Source organism: Phasianus colchicus, chromosome 1 (genome assembly GCF_987193195.1).
Source record: "Phasianus colchicus chromosome 1, bPhaCol1.hap1.1, whole genome shotgun sequence".
Taxonomy (NCBI): Eukaryota; Metazoa; Chordata; class Aves; order Galliformes; family Phasianidae; genus Phasianus; species Phasianus colchicus.
The window spans coordinates 124274903-124288330 of NC_143436.1; the positions used below are offsets into that span (position 1 = coordinate 124274903).

General features: G+C 42.7%; 1 protein-coding gene across 4 annotated transcripts in view; it reads left to right on the forward strand.

The window, feature by feature from the left end:
- The window catches only part of GPM6B (glycoprotein M6B), a 106805-nt gene that overhangs the window by 62870 nt on the left and 30507 nt on the right, over positions 1 to 13428 (forward strand). The window contains exon 1 of one of the 4 annotated variants that reach the window (XM_090125465.1): positions 12973 to 13118. The exons of 2 other annotated variants lie outside the window; for them this stretch is intronic. The gene's annotated coding sequence lies outside the window, so the exon portion shown is untranslated. Of the gene's footprint in view, positions 1 to 12972; positions 13119 to 13428 lie in introns of those variants that run through there. One more of the 4 variants, XM_090125447.1, reaches the window with a different exon arrangement.

The window sequence follows — 13428 nt, forward strand, 5'->3', positions numbered from 1 at the left end:
GTCAGTACGTAGGAATTCCAGAACCATTTTTCTTTGAAATACTTGGAAGTTAGATTGAAATTTAATCAGCATCCACAGTAACGTGACGTTATGGTTATATCATAGGTAGGAAATAGAGTATAGTTTTTTAGAGAGGGAAGGGTTTGTATGCTTTCAAGATGCAGGCACTGCAATGTTTCTGGAGTTCTTAAACCTCAGAGCTACATTTTTTTGAGGAAGGCACCCTGTAGTAGGGTACAGGATAATTCTTCCCTCCCCAGTTTGGGATCAGCTTCTGCAGCTGGGACCTCTCTGTCCCTGTATAGCCTTGAGAGTCCAGGATGCTTTGAGATACAGGTATGTGTCTGGCTGAGTAGTCGGGCTATTGCATTCAGAGCAGAAATTTCAGACTAGCTAATTTTTACCATATCCTGAAAAGACTTAAGATCACCTCTGTCTTAACTTGATACCTTCAGTCAGATTCCCCCAGTCAGGGAAGTGTTTAGAAGGCAGTAAAAAATAGTAACAATTTAGGAAGTCAATTTTACTATGCTAAATTAGAAGGGAAGAAAGACGCGAGGGACTCATCTCACTTTGTGGCAAATCAATCTTTTTTTGATTGCCAGTAGTTAGGGGGGTTGCTTTTATATGAGATTAATATAGAAGACCAGAAACTATTTCTGCTTAGAGGAGCAGGCATAGCATGTCCTGAACATTTTCTGTGGCTTTCTCTTCTCGCTGCAAGCTGTAGCGTGAAGCATATTCTGAGATACTTGGATGTTGTTCACTTGCATAGAAGAAAATAGCAGTAGGTGGGATACTGGAGAAGTTAATAGCACTTACTCAATGTGGAGGTGAGAAGATAGTTTTGCAAGATAGTGACTCATGATGCTGAAGTGAATGCAGTGAGCGTGGTTTTGTTTTAGCTTAGATATCATACCTGTTGAGGTCTGAGAAAAAGCAAGGGAATCTTTGGTAGCAGTGGTATCAAGGTTCAATAGCCTGTAGTGATCTGACCTGTAAAAACCCATCCCATCACATGAGAACACAGAGCGCTCTTTCTGGGGCTTTCTGAAAGGAAGAGTGGTGCCATTGTTTGTAGGGTGCTGTCCGGTGCCAGCATGCCACAGCAGATGGCAGCATGTGCGGTATATTTGTCATGTGCCTGTATCTAGTGAGTATGAAGTAAAACTGGAATTTGAGAATATGTCCTTGGTTGGTAAAGGGTTGTGGTATTGTGGTCAAGTCCCTTTGGAGCATTTGCAATACAGAATGTACTGTTTTACCCTGTTATGACTCCTTTCACTTCTCTGCATTTTCTTCTCCAATATTTTGAAGATAAATTCCGCATTTAATGTCTTCATATCATTGGATACTTTTTTTTCTCAACCTTTTCTTTTCTTGATCTGAATTCCAAGATATGATGCCATTTTACCTAAGGTTTCAGTTAATACACCTATCCCTAAGAAGCCTAAAAGCTTGTTTCTGAGTTCACTGGACTTCTTAGCAGGTGCTTCTCATTTCTCATGCTGCCTTTTTGTGACCTACAATAATTGTTGTAGTGCAAGAACATCCATTTGTAAACAGAGCTGAAATCTCTTTTATTTAGTTCTGTGCCAAGCTATCACAGCAGTTGATTGAACAACACTTTTGAGAGGATCCATCTCACAAAAAGTGCTTACAAAGTAAAGATCTGCTTGTCTTTGTATGAGTGAGAAAACCCATTAATTTTCCTGCATAGATTGCTTTACCACTGTAATGCATCTGTTAATGACTGGATAAAGGCTTCTAAAAGCTGTCATAAATCCTTCCTCCCTTTGCTTTAATATGTGGCCTTTCTGTGGCAAACTGAGGTGGCCCTGTCCGCCATTTTGATGCCGAGTTGCGAAAAAAGAGGCAATTCACAGGTGGCAGTGGAGAAATACTGCCAAATAAAGAGGTCTACAGCTAGGTTTCTCATAGGGTTTCTCGTATGGGTTACTTCGTAGATCAGAAAGTCTCAATCCAGTCGTTTGTGCCCTTGAGTGCAGCAAACATTGTTTAAAGCGAACATGCATCTACTAGAGATAATGCAAAAGCTCTGTTTGTTTCTTTTGGAATTAAGAAATGAAACTGGTAGGAACTGCTCCTACCAGGCAGTGGGGGACTTTCAAAAGCCATTGTGTTGATACCCAACTGGAGGGAGTATGGTGCTGTGGGTCCCCTTGGCACATGGACCTCTGAGAAGAAGCAGCTGCTCATCTGGAGCATGTCTTGAGTGTTGCCACTGAAGGAAGCAAGGAGTGCGGATGGATCCTGATCCTCAGCAAGGGACAGGATAAGGGTATGAACAAAGCAGACATTTCTTCTACGAGACCTTTTCTAAAGGCTGCATCTCAGGCTTTGCAGGCTCTTTTTTCTGAACAGTTTTCAGATCCACCTCACTTACGAGCTGCCTAGGATCACAGTGGCATTCTGCTTTTCTGCTGTAATCTCATGTTGTTAGGGAGCGTGATTCTTGTTCTTAGCTGTGCCATATATAGAAGATTACATAAGTACCTTGGAAATCTTAGGGAAAAAAGAAATCCATGTAATTTTATGTCTTCCTCCTAGAGAACATTCTGTTTAATATACAAGAGGAAGAAGGCAACCATGCCTCTTCATTACCAAAAAAGCCACTGACCGGCTGCCTATTTGCCCAGCTGTACTAATGAGCAATTGCCCAAAACAGGGAGCTGAAGTGAATCTCTTCTCTTGGAAGTTGTTTCCCAAAGATGTTTTGATACCCGAGTACTTTGCACTGTGCTGAATTAGTGTCATTTTCATCTCCTTCTCCCTGCCCTGCTTCTTCCTGTAGATGAGTACTGATTTTCTATTTTGAAGCCAATTTGTAAAGGGGTGTGTGCTTTGTGATTCAGGTCTGCTGTCTGTAAACCTCACATTGAGCCAAAGGATAATCCCAGGATGTGGGGTGGCTTTGTTTCCTTCTATATTGTAGCAGTTAAATTTCTCATTGAAAACTGGTATTTTCAGCAGTGTGCTGTGCTACAGGGGAATTGGACTGTAGGTGCAGTAGCCCACATGGCTTTCTGTTGGGTTGTGTTCGTGTTTGTTGGCCTTGTGATCCTTGACAGCAGGGTCTGCCGCAGCATTTGGGGCAGCCAGGCAGACACTCCTGGAGGATACCTCCAGCACATGCTTTGGTGAAAGCACTGCATGGAGATGATGTTGCTCTTTGCAGTGCTGAAGGAGTGACTCTCCTCCTCTCCTCCTCTCCTCCTCTCCTCCTCTCCTCCTCTCCTCCTCTCCTCCTCTCCTCCTCTCCTCCTCTCCTCCTCTCCTCCTCTCCTCCTCTCCTCCTCTCCTCCTCTCCTCCTCTCCTCCTCTCCTCCTCTCCTCCTCTCCTCCTCTCCTCCTCTCCTCCTCTCCTCCTCTCCTCCTCTCCTCCTCTCCTCCTCTCCTCCTCTCCTCCTCTCCTCCTCTCCTCCTCTCCTCCTCTCCTCCTCTCCTCCTCTCCTCCTCTCCTCCTCTCCTCCTCTCCTCCTCTCCTCCTCTTTTCATTCAAGAATACTGAATAACATAATTATTTGAAAGATTTTATCCTCTGCAGTTCCTTCTTTTCAGAAAGAGTGAAAATTTGTTAAATGTGCTTGCAAACCAGGAAAGGAGGAGGGGATAGAACTTCAAACAGCGCTGCTAAAAACAGCCTGGGCTGCTTTTGTTTAGACTTTCAAAACGCAGCAGCTTAATGCCTCCATTGTACAGAGAGGGAAATATGCTAATTCGAAGCACATTTCCCATTAGAAGCCCTTTCAGCCGTGTCATCACAGAGATATGAAAGACGATAAAAGCAGGGGGGCCAGGGGAGGGCTGCGCTGCGGGTGCGCGGCCGTGCCTCATTGTTTGCGGGGCTGAATGGGGCTGACGAGCCCAGTCACCCGTGAAGGCCTGCAGCCCGGGGGCCAAGCAGGTTCCCATGGGCGCCGGCTGCCCCCTGCCCTGCCCTGCCCTGCCCTGCCTCTCCTTGGCAGCCCTGCCTGCTCGCGTGAAGAGAAATGCATCCATCACTGTTTGGCCTATGTGGAAAATGTACGGGCATTGCTCATTTAAAACACTTTGTGATGTATGTGAAAACCTAGCTTTTCCTTTTTCCTAGCCTTTCCTTTTTCCTCCTCCTTCAAGTCATTATGAGAGCTTTGAGTCTCACATTTTGGTTCAGGAGTCTGACCCTGTTGGTCTGGAGCTGGGAAGATGCTCACTTTACCAGAAAGACTACGTTTTCTGTTTTCTTTCTGACAGGCGTTGGTGTTGGTTTTTTGTAGAGAACTTGGGATTAAATGATCTTGAGGTTCTGGTGATGTTGCTATGATATTTGCTTGGAGACAGTTTGAAATGGCAATGAGATTTTAGCTCTAGCTGTTTGTTTGGCTCTACAAACCTGCCGTATACTAATGCTGAATTAAACTAAGAAAATGGGCTTTTGATTGCATTTGCAATTTGGTGATGTTCCATTTGCAGTAGAAGTATCTACTACAATCAATGGCACAATTAGTTTAAATATTGCTGAGGACCGTAGCTGGAATTATTCTCTCAGAAATGCTTTTAATGCAGTGGTTGGGCTTCGATTTCTTACCTGTACTGCTTCTGAACATGTAGATGGGACTAGATGATTTTGGTTAGGCTTAAGAAGTGGAGGTCCTTTTCAACAGGCTGTGAGCAAGTCTGTGACCTGCAGTGAGGAGACCTCTGCCCTATGTCGAGCAACCTCCCTTCAGTCACCTGCAGGATGGTCAACACATACTTCTCATAGCACATTTTATGATACACAGTTCCTCATCCTATAGAACAGTGATTGCATCTTATTCCTAGGCTTGCCTGTGTTGTTTCTGTCTTGTGCCTTTCTCCATCTTTTAATATATATTTATATATTTTTTCAATATATTCATCACATTTCCATTTGCCTGGTTCCACAGCTCTCATCTTTTACCTCTCCAAATGGTGCAGAGCAGTGGTGAAGATGGTGGTACTTAGGGAAACAGAAGTGGTGACAGAGAGAGACACACAATGTCTCTGTAGTACTGTTGAGAGCAAAAATACTCAAGTGACTTTTTGTATCATGAACACAGAGCAGGCATATGGTGATGATGCTTAGTGTTTACACTTCAGAAGGAAGCACTAAGTGCAAAGAGTCTTGTTTTACAGATGTGCTGAAGCCTAGAGAAGGAAAGTAAAGTGAGTTGGAAATGATGCTAGAAACAGGTCAAGAATGCTAGATACTGAATGAGTGTCATTCTGACATGTGACAACCTGCGGAAGTGATGGCTTTGAGCTATTTAAAACAAGTGAATGTCATGTTTGGAAAGAAACTGGAAAACAAGGATGTTAACGTCAGGTTAGAATCACTTGGAAGAAAGTCTAGGTGGCTTTTGAAAGGGCCTTGATGCAGTGGAACAGAAGGACTGGGAGGCAGGGATCCAGCTCTGACTGATTTTGGAGAAGCTGCTTCTCAGTGGGCCGCAGAGGGAGCATGGCTGTATGAGGCCACCGCTGCCTGGCCTTGGTGGCAGAGCTCCTTTGGCGTGAGCTTTCCTGCATCTCACAGTCACGGCTGCAGGATGGCTCTGCTGCTGAGCCACCCCAAAGCTCCAAGCTCACCAGGCGAGACAAAGTGTTGGAAATGTATACTGTAGGGAATAATCCTGCCTTGGCAAAGGGGTTTTGCTTGACAGCCTCTCTGGGAATTTGGGCTGAAAGCTGCTACTTTGTCCTTAGCTCACCCTATAGCGCTTTTGTCTTGGAGCTTGCTTTGTATGCAGGATCACCCACCGCTGCGATTCAGCAAAATGGAGGCGTGACATGATCCAGACAGAGCCCCAAACATGCTCCTTGTTGGCAGGTTAAGTCCTTTGCTGTTTATAAAGCGAAGGGTGGGTTTTTTTTAATTATGCTGAGCTCCCTGGGTACGTACTTAACTTTCTGTGTGCGCCAGTGAGAGGCCTGTTAAACACTTGAGGGGCTGCTGTTTGTTGTCCACCAGCAGCCACCAAGGCATTGTGGAGCACAGAAAGAGCCCTTGCTTTGTACATGACCAGGCTCCCAGTTGGTGCTGCTAGAAAGAGGGAACTGGGAATGCTAGGCTGGTTGGAGTTGGCTGGCACATATTTAGCAGACGAGTTAATTGGGCGCCCTCGAAGTGGAACTTGTTAACATCCTGCCGCTTTCCTAATGAGGATATCTGCACTTGCAAAGAATATGGGCATTAATTGGGAGCCCTTTAGTTGGTGTCTTAACTGAGGGTTTCATGACCAGCATCTTGTATGTGAACAGAAAATATATTTGCAATTCAACAGGCTGTCCACGGCTGCAAACATAACCAGACCAGGATCTTTCCCAAAGTAGAGTTTAATTACACTGGAATAGGAGTTTTCAGTAGCAGTGGCATAGCTACAGTAGTGGTGACTTATAGAGCACTGAAACTTTAGACACTGAATTTCAATATCTTGTACCAGTCATTATTTTAATGCTCTATTTATGTCAACATTATGACTGACTGCTGGATCAGATGGGCTTTCCTAAAATGTTGTCACACAACTGCTGCACAATCCATGAGTGAGTCTTGAAGCAACGAGCAACTTAGACCAGTGTTAGTGGTACCAGGCTTAGCCTGATATGCTGAGATGAAGGGCTCAGACACAGTACCCTCAACTGCTTGCTTCAACTCTCCGTCAAGTCTAGACAGATTTGGGATTACTCAGTCCCCTCTGCTTCTCTCCCTCTTTCTGAAGCAACAAAAGCAAGGCAGTGCAATGGGGGAGCAGGGACCTCCATTAGTGATCTGAAGCCTTTAACTGGAAGAGATTGGAGCAATGTGATGATGCTCAGCAGTATAGCATGGCTGCCTAAATCAGTTTTTAGTCTATGTTATGATTCAGTTACGCTGATGAAGTTTTCTGCTCACTGTAAATATGCATAATCATATGTATGTTTTCTTTGTGTATGTGTGTATACTCACATGTAAGCTTTCAACATATACATGTACATAGGGTTCATGCACAGTATCCCTCAGGAAATTCAGGAGGCATCTTCATCTCTGTCTCTCCCCAAGCCCCTCCAACATGGGGTACCTTTTATAATGAGTGCCTCTGGCTTCTTCTGGGGAGCAGGCGGGTTTTGTGTTTCTTTATACTTCCCTGCTTTTTCCATGCTTTTTGAAAAGGCTGGACTGAGGCCAGGACTGAAGAACAAAACGAGCGCTGAATAGATGAGAGATTGTAGGTGGGATGCTCAAGTCTGTGCAAAGAGTGGGAGGGCAGTTTTCAAAATCAGAACTGGATGTGAAGTTAACACAGGATTATCTGATTGAATCCAACTTCGTGCTGCAGAAGAGTAAGTTTTTTGTCAAGACAGAACTCAGTGAAGTTTAGATTTATTTATAGATAGATAATGAAAGGAAAATTGAATTCATAGCCTCTCAGTATGGATCCTGTCTCAAATTTTCACGTGTTTTGAGACTAAGCAGCCATTTAGGCAGGAGTGCATTGTAGTGACACTTGTGCTGCCTCACACAACTGTACTAGAAGTAACTTCTACAAGCAGAGGAGACACTGATGTAGATGTGCTAAGCAAGTGTAACAAAAGCACCTAGGATGCTATTTCAGTATGTCCAACAATTAAGGAATTTGTAAGTTTTCTGTAATGGAAGCAGGATATGCTAGTAGTGTTGGAGGAGATTATTCATAGTAAAAGCAAAGTACGTTGGGCCATCCTCAAGGTACAGAATTAAGGGAATGAAGACAAAGAATGCAAGCATTATCAGTTTCCCTCTGCACTGCAGCATTCCTGCTTATGAAATCATGGCTCACGGCAGAGGGATGGAGAAGCAAGAATGACAGGTGAGAGTCTCCTCCGTCATGAAAGTGACAGCACAAAAAAAAAGGTGGAGTGTGTGCCAAAATCAAGAACCTAGGCCTTGAAATGATGGAGGACTGAATGTTTGAAGCACTGTTGGAAGGCTTTATATATTAGTCATGTATATAAGGATATTGCTGCTATGCAAATGGCAAATGTGTAGATGATTGGATAACTCAAGCCCTGTTTTTGCTAATTATAAATTTAAAGAATTTGTATCCTGCCACACATTACATTTGTAGGAAACTCTGTGTACTGCCATGAAATTGTTGAGCTGGAGAAGATGACGACAACTGTCAGGGCTGGTGCTCTGTGTGCTGCTTACTGAGTGACAGCTGCTACTGGGGGAGATACTGGGTTGTCTTTGCTTTTGTTTTTTTCACAGTCTTTGTCATACCCAGGTGGTGTCTGCTGAGCCTTGTCAATGTGTAAGTGTGAGGATGTGACTGCACTTGTTTTCAGTAGACAAGGGATGTGAGTGGCTATGAGGAGATTCTTGCTCAGCCTGTAATACAGTTTGAATATCTGTTATAGCAAACAGTCTCTCATTTCTTCAGAATATCCATTACATGTCTGTCTACTGATTTTAGAAGTCCCAGGGGAGAGAAGATTTCATTCCTTCCCTTAGAGGCTCATTTGATACCAGGATGTTTGCCTGAAATTCAGTCAGTTTTTGCCTTTCAACTGCATCTTCTTTTTATTATGTTAAAGTAGGTCTTCTCTTCTTGATAGTTATTTATACTCTGTGTATGTCTACTACTTTCACTTAATATTTTCATTTCATTTCTAGTCCTTTGTTTCTGAGCTCCTGCAACTGCTTAAATGGCTCCGATTTGTCAGCATGGTTCTGACTTTGCCTTGGTGCTGCTTCCTTATGCCAGAGTAGTGCAGAATGTGATGTTACTTCCAGGTTAATTTCAAATGTAGTCTGTTTAAATTTTTACTGCTTTTTCTCAGAAGCAAAAGTCTTCAGTGTGGTTGATATTTTTGTGTTCTGTCTATCAGGGCTATGAATTTTCTTTCCCAGTCTGTTTTCAAACAGTGCCTACAGTTCTTATTCTCCCCCAATGCATCCCATCCCCTCCTCCCCCCATCCATCCCCCCCCCCAAAAAAAATTCTTAAGCCATTTTGGCTAAAGAAATATGTAGCTTTTTTAAAAAAATATTTACATACTGTTGCATGTCTTTCATAAGTGGAAATGGACTTTACATCTGGTTGAGAATGTCATCTACTCTTGCTTTCATTTTAACCTTGATTATGGCTCTTGGGATTTTATCTTTTGGTAGCTTTCACATCTCTGCCACTTGATCATTTTTTGAGACTTGAAGCTGTCCAAGCCTTAGAAACTGGAAAAGCTATATAGGACTACCTATTCAATCTGTAAGGTCTCTTTTTTTCTTTTTGTTACAAATAAAGCCATCTGTCTGTGTTCCAAATTCAGGCTTTTTACTGCCTATGACTCTCTCCAGTGGTGAAAACTGCAGTGGACCGAAGCTGTGATCCAGCTGGATGCTAGCAGGCCAGCCAGAGAAATGTATGAAATCCAACAACAAAACATCAACTTTGTGGGCCTGCTGCCAGTTGTTTTGCTTGGCAGAAATCACTGTGGTTTTCATGTGGCTGAGGGAAAGAGGTTGCAGGACTGGCACCTTCGTACTGCTAATCTCTGTTCATCCTCCTGGACCACCTGCATCTGTGAAATCAGCAGTTCCCTTTGCTTGAAAAGATAACTCTTCTGGCTTAAACATTTAGTTTTGCCTTTATGCAGAAATCCAAGACTGCAATTCCTAACTGCAGTGCAAACTCATATTTTTTATTAGTCTGTATTTTATGCTGTGGTAAAAATGCAGGGTTTTTTTCACTATTATTAGTTCATGAGATCATTAATTAGGATTTTGTTTTCCAAGTAATCTAATATGGCTGAAGAATGGGTCCCAGATTATTTATTTTTAAGTACTTGCTAGGTACACGATTACTGTGCAACTACAAGCCTGTTGTCATGCTCTAATTTTATCCACGTGGAAAATTTGATTGCTTTTGCGTAACCAAGGTTAAAGCAAAATCATAGAATCATAGAATGGCTTGGGTTGGAAGGAACCTCAAGGATCACAAAAGCTCCAACCACCCCCCTGCCGCAGGCAGGGTGCCAACCTCCATGTCTAATACTAGACCAGGCTAACCTGGACCCCATCCAACCTGGCCTTGAATACCTCCAAAGATAAGACATCCACATCCTCTCTGGGCAGTCTGTCCACTACCTCACCACTCTCATGGTAAAGAACTTCCCCCTGATATCCAACATAAATCTTCTCTCATTGAACTTAAAACCATTTCCCCTTAAAAAAAAAAACAGATCTGAACACAAGTAGTTAAACTGAGATGCACCAAGTGATTGCTTGTGTGTTTGTTCCTTCTCTTGAATGTTTTTCTATGCTTTCTAAAGCATGTATGCTACAAGTTGCCTTTAAAATAAGTTGTTTGGAATACGTCAGTCTTGTCTGAGGGACAGGTTTTGAATTTTACCTTTGGAGTCTCAGATCTTGTAGAATGATCTCAAATTTTTCTTGAACTATGTGGGAACACTGTTACAGCTCTGTGAAGGCTCTGTAGAAATGGCAAAAATGTGCTCATCTTAAACTTTCTAAAGAATTTTCAGTAGCTTATGATAGAGTTTCTTGGCTTCAGGAATGCAAACTACATAGATTCAGTGTTATTAAAGATAGGTGTTCAAAAGAATTGCCATCTGAATGGAATTGGATTTTGAACAGAATTTTAAACTTTTGAGATGGGTGCTGCTTTACTTGATTGAGCAAAGTGATTACATGTTTTCTGTTTTCTTTTTAACTAGATGAAATGAAGAAAACCTCTTTAATGCTATTTTGCAGTAAATGTCACTTGGTCTGCAGTACCTTCATATATTTGTTCCACTGCTGTTCTTCCTGGGGCTATGTCTGCCAGGATTCTGTCTTATTTTCCCCAAGTCTCAGTGATGTTTCCCACAACCATGTGCTTTAGCAGCAGATCCCTTTCTTGGTCTGCCCTTCTTATTTGCATTTTTATTTTGAACTGCTAGTGAAACGTGGGGCTGGATTCTTGAAATGTAATGAGCCACCTTTCTGATCACTGGCGATCTAAATCAACCTGGTTGGTACAGCAGTTTTTTGCTAAGTATCAGTCTTTAAATAATTTTTTGTCATTTCTACCTCTGAGGCATTTGCCATATTGTCATAGACATAGACTTGATGTTTCCCAGTCTGATCAGATGAAAAGGACATATCTGATGAAGAGGTGGAATGATGGCTGGGACAATTTGCTGGCTCAAATTAAGACTTGATGCATGAGATTCATACCCATGTTTGCACTGAGTAGTGTATGCTTTATATCTGCTTTGTTATCAGACGAGCTGGAAGATTAAGAAATGGCTTAAGATGGTAAGTCCTTAAACCCATTGTGTGATCCAGCAACCAGGAAAGCAGTCGGCAGTGGGAGAGAGCGTTACACTCAGGCATCTCCTAAAGCTTTTAGAGGATGATTTAGAAGAATTAATGCTTCTGAATACACTAGACTGATGACTTCTGAAGTCTTCTGTTCAAGCTCTTGTGACGTTAGTTTCAGTATTGCGCACTTACTTCTGCATTGCTTGTTCGGGAAAGAGGTTATCATGGGAGAAAGTAGGGGAAAATAGTGCCCTAGCCTCTTAGGTTTGTATTTATAAAACATCTGCTCTGAAGTCTTGAGCCTGCCCGGCAAAATCTGCTTGCCAGCAGGAAAGCATACAGTTGTTTGAAGGTGTAGGTCTCACTGACAGAGAAAAAAGGAGATTGTTAGCAGGTTTCCTCCAAATGCAGAACCAAAAGTCCTGCCAAACATATTTTCTGTTTAAAGAAAGGAAGATTGAGGTGACGTTTGTATTTTCTCTGTGTTTATACTACTAAGTGTATTAAAATTCTGACACTTGGATTCATTTTTGAGCAGGCTTTTTGTAATGTGGGGTAGTCAGAAGCAAGGTTTGAAACCTCGCAGTTGTGAAAGTCTATACTTCACCTTCTTAATGACCTTTAGACTGTTACATCTGAGAGCAGATGGATGGACTGAATGATGAGAAGTTCCAAAAAGGGAATTTCAATGTCAGAAACAGTCTACTGATTTGACCAATGGCTGAAGTTGGTATGACTTTCAGCAAGTAAGGATGTGTTCGTTGTGTATTTTCTATCTTAGTGATACTAAATGGAATAAAAACACTCTTTATAAATAGTTTACATAACTGTTATCCCAAATCTAATGAAGTTCTTTCCTTTTTGGCTACAAAATTTGAAAAACTTTTAGTAATGGTTCAAGCAACTTGCCAAACATATCACATGTGGTTTTCCCTTTCAGTTGCTTTCGTGAAGGAGCATGTTTGCTTTACATGGTTGTACTGGGACAGGGACTGTAATGTATGTGGACTGCTGTGTGTGACAGAAGACTGGAAAATTAAGCCTTGCACCTGCAGTGAGGTTTCTTCTGGTACTGCTGATTTGATTACCTGCAGGAGCCCAGCACGTGGGTTCCTGAGTAAACTTCCTCTACAAATTAATTCATCCTGCTTATAAGGAGTTCTACAAGATAAAATCTTTGATCCCAGACTCTTCTTTTAGGTTTTTAGGCAAATGCCCGATAGTTGTCAAGTCCTGGTTCTATTCTATGAAATCTTAAGATAAGTGAGAACCACGAGACCTCTTGTTGGTGAGGTTGGGACACAGTATGCTCATTACTTTGCTTTGGGCATTGCTGCTCAGCTGCTGCTGTGGTGACAGTGTTAAGAAAGGAAAATCGTGTGCTGGTTTCTTCTGAAAGAAGGGAACTTTCTCCAAAGCTGGTCTGAGGCTTGTTCTGCTTGTCACTCAACATCTATAGAAATAAAAACGCACAGCAAAATTGTGGGTGTAAGAACTTCAGTCAGAAAAGGCTGAATTGCAGCTAAAAATTTTTGGACTGCTTCCCTCTTCCCACTCTCCTGGTTGAATCTGTTATATGGAACACTCAGCTTGTAGGTTTTACATCTTCAGCATTTGCTGAATCTACCCAATGCCTTTGCAGCCTGCAGAGTGAGCTGCAGAGGCTGTGAACCACCAAAATCCACCAGATTACAAAGCAAATTACACCCTGTGTGCTTCACTACCTTCCCTACAACAAGGGGTTTGCTTGGGCACGGCTGTGCTGTGCAGCAGGACATGCTGCTAGGCCAGAGACAAGCAAGGTGATGGACAAGGTAATTAGCCTTAATATAAAAGTGCCTTGAATATGTTGGCTTGGGTTTTGGAAGTTAAATAATACTTGCATGGACCTGAGGAGTGCCTGATGCCACTTCCTGGCTTTGCTGGAGGTAAGGAAGTAGGGGAATGATCAGATGTGGCCTTGTTGGCAGTGATCTGCTCACTGAACAGAGTAGTTGTAGTGGGTCCAGAGGAGGGCCACAAAGATGATCAGAGGGCTGGAGCACCTCTCCTATGAAGAAATGCTGAGGGAGCTGCACATGTTCAGCCTAGAGAAGAGAAGGCTCTGGGAAGACATCATTATGG